General features: G+C 31.6%; 1 long non-coding RNA gene across 5 annotated transcripts in view; it reads left to right on the top strand.

The window, feature by feature from the left end:
* Positions 1 to 14,353, top strand: part of LOC137237413 (uncharacterized) — a 59,061-nt gene extending 44,708 nt beyond the window's left edge. For 3 of the 5 annotated variants that reach the window (XR_010948944.1, XR_010948945.1, XR_010948946.1), the window contains 2 exons: positions 4,869 to 5,298; positions 9,427 to 14,353. This is a non-coding gene — a long non-coding RNA (uncharacterized lncRNA). Of the gene's footprint in view, positions 1 to 1,104; positions 1,426 to 3,759; positions 4,230 to 4,868; positions 5,299 to 9,426 lie in introns of those variants that run through there. The other 2 variants (XR_010948942.1, XR_010948943.1) reach the window with 2 other exon arrangements.
* The last annotated feature ends 512 nt before the right edge of the window (positions 14,354 to 14,865 follow it).

The raw sequence follows: 14,865 nt of genomic DNA, 5'->3' as shown, positions 1-14,865 counted from the left end.
TTCGTTTTGTCCTTATTTGCCATCAACCCAACAACTTGTAAATTTATTGTCTTTAGTTTGGCAACGCTGCCTTTAATAAACATCCTTTTTCAAAAATAGATGCGCTGCTTTGCCTTTAGCCCCATGTTTTAAATGGAACACAACGGCGATATCTGCCAACTTATTTGTACATATCACGACCTCTGTTTCTTCATTCTCCCAATGATCCAAAGCACTCCGTGAGAATTGAGAGGGATACGGAGCTAGAAAACTCACTGCATAATGGCTAATATGTGTGAAGTGAGCGCGGATCATTATTTCACTAGCTGACGGCCACTGCCTTAGACCATGGAGGGTGTTTATTTAATGATTTTGGGTGTCTTTTATAAGAAGTATTCCTCTTTGTACAAGAAATGAGTGTAAAGAGTTTCTTCATTGGTCAAAAGAGGTTACCATACCCATTTAAAAATGTTTAAGTTACGTCAAACGGTATTCTAGTAACGGCTTCAGAAACGGTACCCAATGCATGATCAAATAAGAGGCGCTGCCACGCCCGTTTCCAAAAACTGTTCCCATTCTTTTATTTGTTATAAATAAACTTTAGAAGATAAATAGCATATTAACAACTTTTTATAAGGTTTTGTCGGACATGGCTCTCGAAAATTACAAAAAACCCGATTCTGGGCATTTTCAATGAAAATGTGCCACGCCTTAACCTGAAGTTATCTGCCCAAGAGTTTGGAATTTTATGACCTACATACAAAGGAATATGTACTACAAAGGCAATAAAAAATCAAAATCCAGAAATATTCAAGGCAGATTCAGAAGTCGAAATAAAGAGAAATATGAAATTGAAGAATACATATATGGTAGTTTTGGAATGTGATCCACTACCGTTCAAAAGAATGATGGACCAGAGAAGATTGAAAATCAAGTGGCGGAGGTGCAAGGTGCAGGAGTATTTGGCATTGTCACGGTTTATGAAATGTTATTCGTACGACCATGGGAGTGAGGCATGTAAGGGTGAAAAAATATGCGTTAAATGTGGCGGAAACCACTTGGCAAAGGACTGTAAATCAGAAGTTTTGAAATGTATGAATTGTGTAAATGCAAACAGTAGGTTACATTTAAAATTGGATTATAACAGGCAATACTATACACAAAAAAAAATTTAAAAGCAGAAAAAACAACTAAAAAAACACGTTTCAAAATATATGAAATGTTACACAGAAAAAAATACTTAGGATTACGTTAAATCATATAATACTTTTCATATGCTAACTATACGTAAACAAGTGAATGGCGTTTGAAGAAAAAAAAAAACAAAAAAATCATCGCTATAAAAATAAGAAGACGATAAATACTGATACTGTTACTGATTTATTTAAACACGAGAAATTTTTAAATGATTTCTGGGCGTAATATATTTATAAAAAATTAAACAAGGTATCTATGAACTCTATAACTATAAAACTATTATATATGTATATAGTATATGTACAATATATTGCTGCTGCAAGCGTAGATCGATGAAACAAGCGTAAATTTCTGCAATTCAAGCATGTTTAACAATAACTATTAGCAAATATCTCAAAAAAAAAAAAAAAAAAAAAAAAATCTGCGAAACAAAAACTAAGCAACAATTAATTGAAAACGCTTAAAACTATAAACTTGTATTTGCTGCTGTTGCTGTACTTGAAGCATAAATAATAAATAGTCAAACAAATGAGTGTTCCTCGCTCTTGTATATGAAAAAACTCTTATAATAACAATTTTAATTCGTGATTGTTTATCTCAAAAAACTAGCAATTTCCTTTACGCACTCAAACTACCGTTACTTCAAATGCCTGCCTCTATTGTCTTTTCATGCCTAGAAACTTTTATCAAAGAGGATAGATATAATAAGAGCCGTCACTCGTTATTTTTTAGGCATTTACTCGATGTAAACTGTGGGGTAGTCGCTACTTCTTTTTATGAGGGACATTTTTGAATTGCCTCCCATTTATCCATGCGGTGTTGACACTTTATGCAAACGTGATTTTTGGAAAGAGAATTAAATAATTCATTAAATACAGTCGGAAAAATAAACACAAATACCCCATGAAAATGTATCGAAGACATTTATAAACATCTCGCCCAAAAAAAAAGTAGCGACTACCTCACAGTTTACATCGAGTAAATGCCAAAAATATAACGAGTAAGGGCTCTTATTATATCTATCCTCTTTGCTTTTATAACCAAATCCAGTTAGAGGTACCTTTAGTAAGCTTTTAATAATTTTTCGTTTTTTTATAGTTTTATAGAAACGCTGCCATAATATTTTTTTGATCGCTGCATGCATGATTTTGTTAAATATTATTTTCTCTTATCACATTTGTTAACAATTTTTTGCGTACTTACTAAAAGCATGTGCACATATACATATAACTTATTATCATAAATATTTACTGAATATACAAATAATAAAGTCGTGACAGAGAAGTTAATCACTTAAAAAATCTGGTAAAATCAGTCGAATTATAGGTTAATTCAACCGAGATTTCTGTAAACTTTTAATTCAACAAAAATGGCTGTGAAATCAATTTCGCAAAAATTGTTGATTCTGATTTAACCCTTTTAATCGTCTAAATCAAATATTCTATAGCTCTATTAACAGTGAAACCTGTTTATATGACAGAGATTTCTGCGACACCATGTTGATAAGAACTAAGTGGCGAGCGCAGTGGACATAAGCTAAAAAATTTGCAGATGTATTGGCGTAATATTGACAGTCGTTCACTGTGGAAAGGACCAATTGCATAAGTTGTTTTAACTGAAAAATCAGTTAGACTGATTGAGAACCTGTCATTTATACACTTGAGACCACTTGAGAAATTTTACCGAATGATTATTAATTGAAGAACAAAAAATCTGCTAAATTGATTTTAGTGGCGTAAATCTACTCCAAATCGTCATAATAAATTAAATTATACAATACGGTGTTGTTTGAAAAAAAAAATTTTTTTCTTTGAACTTAATTTTTCGATATTCGAAAAATCTAATAATAGTAAAAATTTCAAAAAAGTCACGAAATTCTGGCTCTTTATTTGCAAGCCGAATTTTTTAAAGTGCTCATTAAAGAATGGAAAGACTTCAGTGCAATAATGTATGCTTTCTCTACCGAACGCTCTTTTTGATAATACAGTTTTTCTATTGACTAAATAAAGAAGGGCACACAAGAAACTCTATAACTAAAAGCCTTGCGCGAGAAATTAAGCCGCATCCTAGCCGCTAAAATAAGTGTTACTTGATAAACTTTTGCTATGAGAACTGATGGCTCATTTTTATACTATCGTTCCAGTGTCCTTCAAAAAGAAAGAACTTAATATAATAATGTAGTGGTGCAATAAACAAAAAATTATTAATTCAATTTTGATGGGCCAATACATAAGGCGACAAAAAAAAACAAGTTTTCCTTTTCCCCTACACGTTTTGGTGCTATTCGCACCTTCCTCAGGGAGTCTTCGTTATGTGAAAGTGAATAAAACTTGCTGTTAACTTTTGGGTAGTAAAGGAGTAGGCGTAGAAAGCAGATTGTTTACACATTTGGCTTAGAAATTTGTCATCTTAACGACTTGATTATTTTCTAACGGTGTAGCACTTCTTTAAGCGATTGTTAACATTAAACACATAACTAATATAACACTATGCCACATAACTTAATACAACATAAGCAAGCAAAAAAAATATATATGTGTATTACAAATACTACAAAAATATTTTGTTTAATTTCTTATTCAGGAAGAAAACTGCGATTTAAATTATTAAGTGAAATATTAACGATACTCAAAAAATATATAAAGAAAAACTTCAGATGAAATAGCCAACCCACAAAATTAACACAGCCACAACAGATATAATAAAACTATCACTCACTGCAGTCAAACATTAAAAAATTTAAACAACGCAAAATTCGAATCAAATATATATAAACATAATTTTATTATTTTACAAATAATTTTATAAAACAGTAAAATCATATATTAGTACATAACAAGCTATACAATACTTCAACAAAATAGCAATGGAAAGTAATAAAAAGAAAAATATTATAAAAAATCTATAAAATTAAAATGAATATAAACCTTCGTGAAAAACAGGTGTGAAATTAAAGTACAGATCCCTACCCCAAAGCAAATCTGACTGCTAAAATGTACACACTTATACACTTTGCATTCTTGATCGACGCGGATGTGGAGAGTCAATTAAAAGTTCGTAATATATTTTTAAATGTTTGATGTTGCATTTGCGTTTGTGCTTTAATTTTGTAACACTATTCGACTAAAATCTTTCAAATTGATGTTTGAGAAACTATTAATGCTTAAGTTTCATTTAACATTTTTATATTTTAAGATATTTTTTTAATTCAATTTATTTTAATTCAAATTCTATTTTATTGTATTTGTATATTAACATCTGTCTTAAGCATTTCAATTTTCGAAGTTAAATTCGGAAGTCAACACTGAGTTCATGAAGTTCCTCTTTTTTAATCAACGTTGGACTTAAGTCATTATTCGTTAGCTGAAATGAAAAAAATGCTACAGAATGCGCCGAAATTTAACAAAAACGCCATTGCAATTATACCCTACAATCCGTTCTTGCCTTTAGAAAATTAAACAAATCCTTAAAAATTAATAACAAATATGAAACCCTGCTGATGCTCTGTTATTACTAAATACAAAAATAAACCCAAAAACCGCCTGCAATTTCTTGTCGTTAGTTGTTGTTTAACTAAAATTTGCTTACCTTTTTAAACCATATGTTATTTGTCTGTATGTTTGACTAATCAATGTTTTTGTTTTCTTGTTTTTTTCTCTTTCTCTCTTCCACGTGTTTTTATCTACTTTCAGTACGTGTAAACCGCCTGAATCAACGTAAATAAATTATGTGAACCAATACACCAAGAACACACCAACAAAACAAACCAACCAATTGTTGTTCGTTTTATTTTAAAAAACCAAACCGAAAATCCGCTACAGTACATGCTAATAATATTATTGTGTTTTTTTTATTCAAAAAAAAAAAAACAAAGAAAATTGTAAACTTTAATAATAATGTTTGTATTGTTGTACGAATGCTTGTTAATCATGTTAAAGCAAAAATATATGTATAAGTATATATCGAACAACAACACACACCTCGCTCTACTATTTAATATATATCAACTTTAATATCACCGCCTACTACCTACAACAACACTACTGATCGCAGTCGAAAAAATTGCAAGTGCGTTTGAAATCAAGCAAAGAAAAGTCCCATTGAATGTTATTGTTTAGAAAAGTACGTATTTAAAAAATTCGAAGTTATTTATACATTTGTTTTAAGATTTTCAGTTTAGTTTCAATTTTTACATCATATATTAAAATATAAATATCTTTGTATGCGTTTTTGGAAAGTACAAAACAACTATTTAAGTTAACCAAAAAAATGTCCAATGTAGGTATATCTATTTAAAGCTCCAACACTTTTTGTTTATGAGGTTGATTAAATAGTGTATTGTCTTTATGTGCTTTCGAAGTAAATCTCTTGATAATCGAATAATCGATTGGTCGATTAGAAAAAGTTATTTAGTAAAATAATCGATTATCATCATCATGACTAGTTGTTTGAATTCGAATAGTGACTATTCAAGACCAGACGACTAGTTGAGAAATTGATTCTGAACAAGAGGTATATATATTTCGAAGTCTTATTTGTCTATTGTATTTTAAAATTGTTTTTGTCATATTGCTTATCTAATGTGTATATGTACGTACGTACAATTAAATCATACTCATAGCGACATACATATATTTTAGCCTAAGTTAATCACCCTTCATTTCGAATCTGGAATACTCCGTCACGTTACCATTAAGTTGCAATATTTAATATGCTCAACCTCCCATTTTCAACAATAATTTATGTAAGAACACTATACATCAATTCAATAATTTTTTTTTTTTTTTTGGGTTTTGGATCAAACGTATTTTTTTAAATTTAATATTTTAGCTACCTCTTAAGTGCTAACTTATACGAACAATCTTTAAACAAAAGGAAAAAAATACGGTTTTGTGAGATATTTTAAAATATTCTACAAATTTAAGTTTTATCATTATACCCCAACTGGGTATTACAGGTATTTTATTTGTTTATTTCTAAAAACACTTAGACAAATTGCAAAGCTTAAATTACCTTAGCATATAGCAATTTGACCAATGTAAATGGAAAACGATTTCAAGATTTTACTTAAAGGATGTAGGGCTTTCATTCTTAATTGTAGTTATTGCTTCCCAAAAATGCTTTTGTACAGTGTTATTTAGTAAGCACGTGTTATAAGTACAAGGAAATTTATAAAGTATTTTATAAAGTATTTGCAATAATACATTAACTCATACGTAGTGCGTATTCATCAATAAACCTATATATGTATTTCTTTTGAATATGTGTATGAAACGCATGTACAGTGGTGCTCAGCCGAAGAGCTCAATTTGGCTTTTTTTTAGTATTATTCAGCCCTATTCTGCATTTCGACTTGGATTGGAATTTTTTCGATTTGGCAATTTTGGTATTATGTGTTCCAATCTCTTTCGATCCAACTTCGAATCGTTCGATTTTTTGTATTCTGCATTTCGATCGTAGTTCCGTTTTTCTAAGTTGCAAATTAGTTGGCGGAAAAATATATTCTTTTTATTTTTTTTATTAATTTATAACAGAATTTTAACAAAAATGTAAGTAAAACTTGTTAAGAAACGTAGAAGGCTTGATGATGATTGTTTTTTATATGTTTCCAGGTCAAAAACAACATGTCGATGTCGAAGTCCTTGGACGTATTTGTCCCGCAAAAGTATCTAATACATACTTGAAAGCATCCTTGTTAAGTCGAAAGTTTTTTTTGAACCTAGATAAGAAAATATGTCATTAAACTTTACCACTTTTAAGCTTACAATTCGTCACTCATCTCAAATAGATTACACAAATCTCGCAGTATTTGCCTTTCCATTCTCGCCTGGCCATTTTCGTATGCGTTGCTTTCCAACTCCACAAATAACGCCGCGGCTATTGATTCCATTATAATAGACAGCTATAATTTGTGTCTGTTCGTTGGGTCCAGTTATATGCCAAAGCAAGCTGCCGGCGTAGAGGAAGGTGAAGCGAAAACGTAAACAATCCTTGCGGAAAGAATAAATAAACCTTTATAAAGTAATTTAGGCCAGTGCAATGAAATTAGCATCCTTAAAATTCAGAAAATGTCAACTATATTCGTGCAGGAATCCGTTTTAACAAAACTCGGTGGCCACGGCAGGGAATTGGCCAAAAGAACGACAAAAACACACTTACAATTATGAAAGCACTTCACTCAAAAAAATATAACACTGCGGCAATATATTCTATTGCTTTTTTTGTACAAAATGGCGTGGACAATAAAATATAAACGTTTTTCAGTGTTTTTTTACAAATTTTCTTTAATTTATTTTGTTCCAATGTTCACACATTCCGTACCAACAGCTGATTTCGAAAAATCATTTGCTCTTCCTCTTCTCTTTACGATTCCGTCGTAATGCAGAATACCAAACTTCGATTAAAGCGGAGCGTAGAACGGGAAGGTAATTGAAATGCAGAATAGGGGTGATTAACTGTTTGTTCACCACTTTTTTCTTGAATTTGAATTAAAATATATACAATACCATAAGACCCACTAGCAGAACGATAAGTTAACTTTTAAACTCAGAGTTTACCTAACATGGGGGGTTAAACTCATACATTTTTTACATTTACTCTGAGCTAAAAACATAATTTTCCTTTCATAGTGTGCTATACTAAGTGTGTCAACTAAGCGATAAACGTCAAACTTAGCCTCGCTCACCTGATGCAAATCTCAGGTCTAGAGTTGCATTTGTGTTACGTAAGACTATTTTAAGCTGAGTTGCATTTGATAGTTTGAAAAAAATTTAGTAGTATTTAAAAATTAAAAAGTTTAATAAATTACCGCGGAAATATAAATAATGGAAGATATGTGCAAATGATGGCTTCAAAGCACAAAAAATTGCAGGAAGTTCCATTGATATGTTATGGGCCTGCCAAAGCGTCAGATCGAAGCAACACCACCAAAGCGTATCTGTAAATCAGCCTTAACTTATGGCACTGTGAAAGTCCCGCGCAAAAAAAACGGTGCTGCGAGTGTAGAAATAAACCAAATTATGAAATACGCTTCTGCAATAATATAGTTGTTTTTTTTATTTAAAAATGCTGTTACCACATTCTTGTATTAAACAAATTTAATGGAGTCGGGTATAGAAAATATAGAAAACCTAGAAAATAGCTTGCCCATATCATTTGTTGTTGCGTTTAAAAAGCTTTTTAACAACTACTTGAAAAACTCTACGTCTTCTATGCTTTTAAGACTTAGAGAAGTAACCTCAGGTAATAAAGTAAATTTTGATGAAAATCTCTAATTCTGAACTGGAAAGTTTTCACCATGATATAAAATTAAAATGTTACGGAACACGGCAACGCTTTTGTGACTACATAAACCCTGTTTCAATCTTTCCCTGCCCCTACACAGAACCCCAATCGACTGTTTTCAACCGAAGATTTTCCCGTTATGACAACTTAGTCGAGTGCCTTTCTGACAGTCAATACACTTGTACTTAACCACAATGTTGCCGTTCTGCAAACCTAATATAAACGCATACAAGTCATTTTCTGTTAAAAATGTCTCATGCACATACAACTTGTATGAGAGCAACCGAAATTGAATTTGCTGCGTGAAAACCATTTCCAGTTTTTGTTCTGCGTGACATTTCGGTTTGACGTTTGCACACATGTTTTACATTATCGCAACGCATAACTATTTCGGTTGGGGCAAAAAAAGGCGTTGCATGTAAGAATGTAAGTTCAGTGCTTAATAAAAAAAATTCACAGAAATCTAAAAAAATAAAAAATGAATCTTTAAGTCTTATAACTATTTAAAAAACCTTTTCTGAGTACTCAACTTTTTATAGCCCATTCAGTGGAGTTTGAAATTTGCCTTTCTTCTGTTAAACGAATAAACAATAACTATTTTCATATGGAAGAAAATTTAACTAAAGTGTGCTATTCAGGTGAACACCACTGTATATAGTATGTATGTAAGTTTAAATTTTCAAGTATGATATAAAAAGATATACCTTATCTATAATAGAATTTTATTTTTAATTTCAATGAAGATTGAAAACTTTTTAATTGAACAGCAGACGAGTATAAATAGCCTATTAAATGTTTATTGAAGTATATCTTATTGAACTTGTCTATCAGATATTATTATTTTTTTGTGTCCATGTACGTCACAGTTACTTATTTACTATTTTATTTATTATTTGTAATTGTTTAAAATATCTTATAATAAATTGTATAAAAATGCCCACTAACTTTATATTGCACTTTTCTCAGGTGGACGTAAACGACGTGTGGGCCACTACATAGACAATTATACAGTTGGTGCTTGGCAGTAAATCGGTTATACATACTTACAAATATGAAAGTGTACGTTTGAGCGAAATAAATCGAGCAAATTGAAAAGGCGGAAAAGAAATGCAGCAGGCCGAAGCACTTCCATATCACCACTTCAATACATACATATATGCATATACAAACTGATAATACGAATTATAATGAAACTGCATATATGTACCTAGTTATATACATACAAACGAATTCATTATAAAGTTTTTAATAAAAGATAGAGAAGAAACTAAAAATTGTGTACACCGCATAACTTGTAATTATTATTATTAAAAAACAAAAATGCGCGAAAGGTCTTTGAATATTAATTAATTAAAAAAGCGCATATTTTTTCAATATTGTTCAAGACAAATCTTCAATATATAAAATCAACTTATTTTGTATTGTGTGCACATCATTTGTTTTACAAATTTTTATTTATAATGCATGTTTATTTATATAACTCCTACCTTCATATATATTTATTTACGTACATGTGTACAAAATTGCAAATAATTCAGATATCTAATGTACATACCAACACACATGTATTCGTTTTTAGTTATAAATGTTATCATATTAAAATTTTGTTTGCAATTATTTTATTATAATATGCATTAAGTAAGCCTGTTCACCTACATACATACATGTTGGTATTGTATACGAATGACGAAAGAGAAGTATATTGCAGTTCAAAGAAAATCACATACATATAGAGTCCCGCAATTATAAATCCAATCATAGAGTCTCTTTTCTGGTTAAAGAATGATACCCTATTAAAACTCCATTTTGTAATCACATTTTAGTCTTCTTCGACTCGTATTTATAATCAATTTGTGATTGCTATATATTTTGTTATTGTATCTTCAATACATCGCTTCGAAAGTACACGAGGTAGTCACTGGAAGGAACTTAATCGCGAAGTGATTAATCACTCTTTAGCAATCAAAAGGGGTCGAAAACGATTTAATAAGGCATTGTTTGTTAAAAATAATCCTCCATGTGCTTATTTGCGCTCAACTCTACGCAACTCAGTACATACGATTGTCAACTAAGAATTTTTTTTTTTTTCTTCGATAGTGTCTTGAATGTGGGAAAGAAATATCAGACATATGAACCTTTCCCGGTTTTGTTGTTGTTGTTGGTGCGATCACTCACATATTGTCCTCAATATCCTCTAACGGAAGTCTAAGAAAAATTGTAGTTTCAACAGGGTTGGACCAAAGACATATGAGCATAAGGGTGTTGATTCCACATTGCAATTGAAAAGATGGGTGATGTCATGTGGGGGCACGTTACAAGCGGGATATACATTGTGAAGGTGTGGGTGATTCTGGATAAGTTAGAGTTTAACCTATTAACAGTATCCATATCGAAGTTGTGCCAGAGTGACGCACATACCCTTGGGGAGAGTGCTTTTCACTACTTCGAGTTTCGGGCATTTGCCATTGAGAACGGGATTCTCCGGGCAGTTATTGGCATAGTAATTTGCAAAATCTTTGTGCATGTCTCTGCGGGCCTTTTTATGCTTTGTTTTTGTTTTTTTTGAACGGCAGAGTTCTTTTAGTTTAGAAATCACTAATTTAATGCCCAACCGTTGTATTATCACGTTTGTCAGTTGCACAGTCCAAAAAACTTCACTCCCTGAACGATTAAGGCGTGTTGCGAATGTGGGCTCCGGAGCTAGCACAACTGCTTAAGAAAGGATTTTCTCAACCTTCCGGTTATGTTGATTTTAGACATCATTTACTTCTGATATGCCTACTGTGGAAAATATTCCAATCCCATTAACCTGTTTGAGTGAACGATTCGTAATCGTACATAGATGATCAAATTTTCATTACATTGTATGTCGATTCTTCAAACATTTAGTAAATGAGCTATTCGGTTTAAATCCATAAGTAGTCCTTTTTCGTTGTTTGCTTATAAGCATCAAAGGAAACATTCGGAGCCATAAAAGAGTCGGAAAGGAGTCCTCAGTGGGAAACGCTTACACCTTTTATAAGCGGAAGACTCATAATTCCAATTATCGGAGTCATAATAAACTCATATATGATCATATTTATGAGTCTCATATTTCTGACTGGTTTTGAAATCATTGCGCTACTAGAATGTTTGAATCGATGATCCTTTCGTTGTATGTATGTATTTAGCCAGGAATATTTACAAATTAAGCTTAGTTTAATGTTCAAGTTGTTTTATTTGTTCAAACAAGTTAATTGTTGTAATTGTAAATTGTTTTTAATTCATATTTCTTAATATTTGTTTTGTTGCATTTTGTGTTCTTAAAACGGCCAACAAAACATGTTTGTAAAACATTAAATTAAATTTATGAAAATTTTTTGTTGTAATTATACTTAAGTAAACATGAAAGAAAACCTCTTCATATACCCAAGCACCTCCGAAGGGAATGTCAAACTTTACGTTATACGCAAAACGTTCTTTTTGTTGTTGATTTTTTTATGAAAGTATATGTAGTTGAAAGCCGATAAAACGAAAATTGAACAAAATGGGTAATTTTGTGTTCAAATGAACAAATGTGGTAACACTAACTTATACTTTAAAAGAAAAAATTGCGCATTGTGCATAGGGTAAAATGTAGCTTTTTACTCGATTACACAATTTACAAATCTGTACTGCGGTCCTTAGCAAAAAGGTAGTCAACTTCATTTATTTCCTTTTAGGAATTTCGAAGCCAATGCATTTTAGTTAAAAATAAATAGATTAAAAATCTAAAATTTTCGAAAGAGCTTCAAATGTTTTAGCGAACACAAGCGAGAGTTTCGAAACTATGAATTGAGCGCAAATAATTATTATACTAGCTGACGACCTCTGGTCTAAACTTATCTAGCTTACTAGAGCTACACTAGAAATGCCCTCAAGAGCTTCGAAGAGCGTCGAAATTTCTTTCGGCTTTCACCTACATGTCCTGCTAGCGCAGCGACTTTTTTCAGTAGAGCAAGATGTGAATCAGCTTTCGCTTGAACTTCTGGCATAAAGGGTATGCTCAAAATTTGTTCAACATTCTCTTGTGCACACACACACACTACTACAAAAAATCGTGTGTTTGTATTCAAAGCTCTGTTGGCTTCACACATCACTGATTTAAATCATTAGATGATATTGCTATGCCATTGGGGGTGAAAATGGTCTCGCTTTATATTAATTTGCGACTAGTTCTCAGCTAGTGCTATAGCGAACAGGTGTAAGGTACCAACAGCTGGTTGTGGACGAACTATCATAGTTAGCCGATGCTTTGAAGTAAGTACGAAAAATGACGCTGAAGATGACACTACACCGAAAACCAAACCAGATTGGACAAGGTATGATGGAAAATTGTTCCATTGTATGTACATCATTTTTAAGTGTCTACTAAACGCAAAAAGACATATGTTCGAAGAGTGGTATATATGTAAATGTGAAAAGGTGCAACAAATCAATAAATTTGCAGCTTTAAAAAGTAGAAGGCAAAAAATCCAAAAATTTGAATTTTGTGCAGAGAAGTAAAACTATAGAGAATCGCCAACGACGGACAGCAATAGCAATTGTCAAACTGAAGATTTGCAAAAAACGCGGTGTTTTCGTTAACGTTTCACAAAAATGTGACTGAAAACGTAAAAAAATAGTTAAATTGTTATTATATAAAAATACAATTTTTCTAGCGTTGGAATTGATGAATTTCATGCCACATTTCCCCAATGGTTAATTACCTACCCGCGATTTGATGGTTTACTGTTTCCCACTATTCGTTCTGTTGGTGGTTCTCTATTGTCATATGTTCTCTGATTTTGGAATGCTTTATAGAAATATTTTTTTTATTAATTGGCTGTACATGGAGGATTTAAGTTTCAATAAGATGGCACCCAAATGCATGCTTATCTATGGCTTTAATGTATATTAGCACATACTGCAATAAGGGTAATCACAATTTCGTGTTATGCAGGGTTTTACCCCGTCTGTTAATTTTAACCCACTCAAAACCCTGCCAACTGCCTATGTTTGCAAATTCCTCACGAGTTGACAAACACGATCTACATAGCGGTATTAGTTCTTACGCGTTAAGCTGGTGTAATACCTGGCCAATGATGCCAGATATTAATTTTGTCACCCAACTGTGATTACCCCAAGTATAAATAATTAGAAAAGAAAAAGACATTTATGCAAATCATAGATACATTTTGGCTATGTATCTTTAAATGTCTACGGATTTCAAATTAAAAAAAAACAGATATGTTTTGGATAAATTCTTCAGAGATTCAAATAAACCGAATATTAATCAACATAGCTTTTATATGGCGTTACACGTATTTAAGATTGCGCAACAAAACTTGAACCACAGAAAGACAAACGCACGCTTTCCAGCTCACACATATATATTTATGCATATATCCGATTACACAAACAGCACAGAATAGTTTGTAATTTGCTTGCAAATAATTACATGCTTATATACATATAGCTCACAATTAATATTTACCATTTTACATACAAACATACGAAAACAAATTTTGCTTATCAATTGATTTACTTAAATAACGCGAATAAGCAAAGAAAGAAAAAAGAAAAAAAAAATTTAACAATTTAAACATAATGCTTAATACGTTTATCAAAAAAGGCAAACACAAACATTTTTTTACAATGGATCGTTTCAAATTGCATATTAAATAAATTATATTAAATTTGAATTATGTTTGAATTTATGATTTTACTATTTTATGCAAGTTTGTAAAGTACTATAATAATAGAAACTTTATATATAAATACATATATATATATATGTATATTTAATAATGAATGCTTATAAATTAATGAAGAATGTAAAATTCAAAAAAAAAAAAAAAAAATATTGAATAAAAAAGTTAAAAAAGTAAAAGTATATGAAGATTTGGTTTTGATTTCCGTGTGGTGCAATTAATATAAAAAAAATGTATAAAAAAGGTTTAGCGCGCCAAATCCGAATTGGAATACAAACCGATACTCACGTACATTAGACTGGGTGGAAAGTCCAAATTCCGCCCCTAAATTTTAAACTTCTACCGATTTCACACAGAAACTTAATTGAATCACAATTTTGTTTAATGAAATAATTAAGTTTTGCTTTTCCCACAGGGCCACTTGCTTCCTACAGAGAACATCTGTCATATGTTGTTGTTGTTGTTGTTGTTGTAGCGATAAGGACACTCCCGGAAGGCCTTGGCGAGTGTTATCGATGTTGATGGTCCTTCGCCCGATGCAGTTCCGGTACGTTCCGGTACCAAGCCCGACCATCTCGGTTTGTTATGACCATGGTGCAACTATATGGTTGGCTCATATCTACAGCAATAACATATCTTTGCACAGATTGTCACAATTTGCGTGTTGGTTTGAGGCGAATGAAATGGAGGGAAA

This window comes from Eurosta solidaginis, chromosome 1 (assembly GCF_040869045.1).
Source record: "Eurosta solidaginis isolate ZX-2024a chromosome 1, ASM4086904v1, whole genome shotgun sequence".
NCBI classification, from domain to species: Eukaryota; Metazoa; Arthropoda; class Insecta; order Diptera; family Tephritidae; genus Eurosta; species Eurosta solidaginis.
The sequence above is the reverse complement of the archived record's forward strand: the minus strand, read 5'-3'. Positions and strand labels throughout refer to the sequence as shown.